Raw genomic sequence first — 2,981 nt, forward strand, 5'->3', positions numbered from 1 at the left:
TGTAATATATATATATATAGATATATATGTAGTAATAAACATTAATGCATAATAACCCGAATAACTAACTTTACATAAAATGTGTGAGGTAAGTATTAAGCATCATTACCTTTTAAAAATAAAAATAAAATTGCACAATAGTAAAACTTTTTCATAAAATCTAGTTTCCAAAGAGTTCTTGAAAGACCTTCATCGGTTATGATATTGCCTCCAGCTTCATGTTAACTCATTACATAACTGGTAAATGATCTGACTTGGGAGAATTTTGTTTCAATGAAATTTAAAACTTAAAAATTGTATGTTAAAATAACTATATAGCACTTATGTTAAAAAATAAATCTAGCAATAAGTCGGGCATCAATTTTTACTTCTAAGCATATCTAACCTATCTGAGTAAATTCACCTATTAAACTTGTTAGTTAAGAAAAATTAAAGGATTCCTCAACAAGCTCTTCACATTAAAGAGATTCCTTATAATTTTGGAGTTACTACAGATAATTCATACGTTGCTTAGGAAGACTCAATTCCAAGTTTAAATTACATATCAAATTCAAATTTCAAATTTTATTTATTGATAAATATTACAATCTGCCACAACGATGTTGGGCATTACATTGATACTAAAAGAAAATAATATAAGAATAAAAATAAATAAATAGACGAAAAAAAAATTACATAAAAATAAATAAAATCTCTCTCTAAATATATACAAACAGAAGGATAAAGAAAATAAACACAATCAAACTATGTACATGAAAAAATAAATAAAATGATCACCAGTCGGATTTACACTCTTATTATATACAATATTTACAATTTCGACCTGAGGATCCCTGAAATCACTCTATTCCCCACGTCACATATCACAAAAAAAAATACAGTAAAAAATATTTATTCTTAATTATATCCCATCCAAATAAATTAAACAGAAACCGGCTAAAAGGCACCAAATTTACATTTCATTTAATGAAGTTTTCTAAATAAAGGCAACACCACTACACCACTATAACTTCCTAAAATCAGCTACAAATATTCAATTAATTACAATAACTTAAAAAAGTTCCACCGAAAACGGAATGGTTATTAATTTAGAACAGGATGTGAATAAAAAAAGGATCCGACCACAACAGCAAAATGATATATTTTTTTAATATCATAACCTATTATAATACCTCATCTACTTTATATCATTAAGTATAAAATAACGCTAAGAATTTTTTTTAGTTGTAATTTTCAAATGTAATGATAATTTTATGTAATATAAGCAAAGTGAAAAATAAGATTTGTTTTAATTAATAAAGATTTAGGCTGAGAGATAAAAATTCTCATTACTTGTCTCAGAGCTAGTGCATGATTTCCAACATGTTTATATGATGGCATGCCAGTACATCAGGAGAATACAAAGCACGAATGTAGACTAATTAATAATGACAGACCCAACACCGTGCAAAAGGGAGAGGGTTTCATGATTCGATAAATGTTAGCAAGAATGAGGTGTATTCTTAGTTTTTTTATAAATTGAGCTGTGTTTATTAGTCGAATGTATAAATATTTGATTCTATCCCATTCTCATCATACCACCTCCCCCATAATTAATCCTACCCCTCCATAATCATCATACTGGTACTGGTATTGGGTGGGGGAACAAGTCCCCCCAACCCCTGGTGGCCACCTGAGTTACCGCCGCGTACTAACCAAGGTGGGGTGTCAAAATTCATTCCTCGGGACTGCCGAAAAATGAATGTTAACTGCCCTAGGTGGGAATCGAACCTACAACGTTCCAAACCGAGCGCACAGGGACCTGCTCCCCAACCCGCATGGCCTTCACATCCCTCCATAAACATTATAAAATAACAAAATAATCTTTTTTATAGACTCAATAATTTTGATAACTTATTGTTATACAGCAAATAAGTTTTTCTAGATGAGGGTATAGTATAATCAGCAGTAAGACTTAAAGTTTCACAAAGAATTTCAAATTTCGGAAAATTTTAACCAGGGTCTATACTTGAAGAGACGACCACCGTATTTTTGGCTACACTTCTGAAAAATCGCTTATATATCACAAAGTTAAAAAAAAAAAATAACGGGACACAACTTAAAAGTTACTGATTGATTTGTGTTTTCTATAATATTTGAGAAGCGTTAGGTGAGTTTCGCATTTTTTATGAATGCAATAGATTCTTACGGTCCTAGTACTCTTGAACACGAGTGTTAAATTAAGATGAGGCTAAATATGATTATGTGAAAATTAATATTAAAATGAACAAAGTAAATTAAATAAAATAAAATTATGATGTACAGTGAAAAGTTTAAATAAACAAGAATTACAAAAAGGTTTTAGGCGATTAATGAAAACAGAAATGCTACATACTGTACACACTAAAAGATGTATCCTATGTCCTTTTTCTTTTTTTCGCATCCGCCTACAGCTTATTCTTGTGCTTATTTCCATTCAGTGTGGAGTACGAGGGGGGTCCTACTTTGTCCATTATTTTCTTCTTATTTCTCGTCTTTTAGTGTGTACTGTATTTTTTTACTTCAATTTACTTTGTTCATTTTTATATAAATTGTCACATAATCATATTTAGCCACACCGTAGTTTACTTTTATTTCATATTGTATATTTTCTTACTTTGTTACATTATTGTAGTTATTTCTATATTTTTTAGCCCTGATGAAGTCCTGCAAAGTGGGCCGAAACGTTGGCTCATAATAAAGTTTGATTACTATTTTAGTTCATTTGACCGCACCCGGACCATCTTCTTTTTATATACTACACACAGTCAATCAAGAATTTGACAAAATTTATTTTGGAAAATGGGCAAAATGCTTTTTAATCAAGAGTTCCTCAAATTGTGTTTGTTCTGTCTAGGTACATATATATTACCGCCCAATTCATGTGAACTAAATATTATGAAAAAAAACTTTTTTTTTTTTTTTTTTAATAATTTATTTATTGATATTTACAACTGTATACA

At 29.6% G+C, this 2,981-nt stretch overlaps 1 protein-coding gene across 5 annotated transcripts in view; it reads right to left on the reverse strand.

Annotated features, from left to right (window-relative positions):
* vari (MAGUK p55 subfamily member vari) overlaps nucleotides 1-2,981 on the reverse strand; it is a 153,941-nt gene that overhangs the window by 15,210 nt on the left and 135,750 nt on the right. The gene's annotated exons all lie outside the window — the stretch shown is intronic.

The sequence above is a fragment of the Halyomorpha halys genome, unplaced genomic scaffold (genome assembly GCF_000696795.3).
Source record: "Halyomorpha halys isolate HHAL.00 unplaced genomic scaffold, Hhal_1.1 Scaffold1156.1, whole genome shotgun sequence".
NCBI lineage: Eukaryota > Metazoa > Arthropoda > Insecta > Hemiptera > Pentatomidae > Halyomorpha > Halyomorpha halys.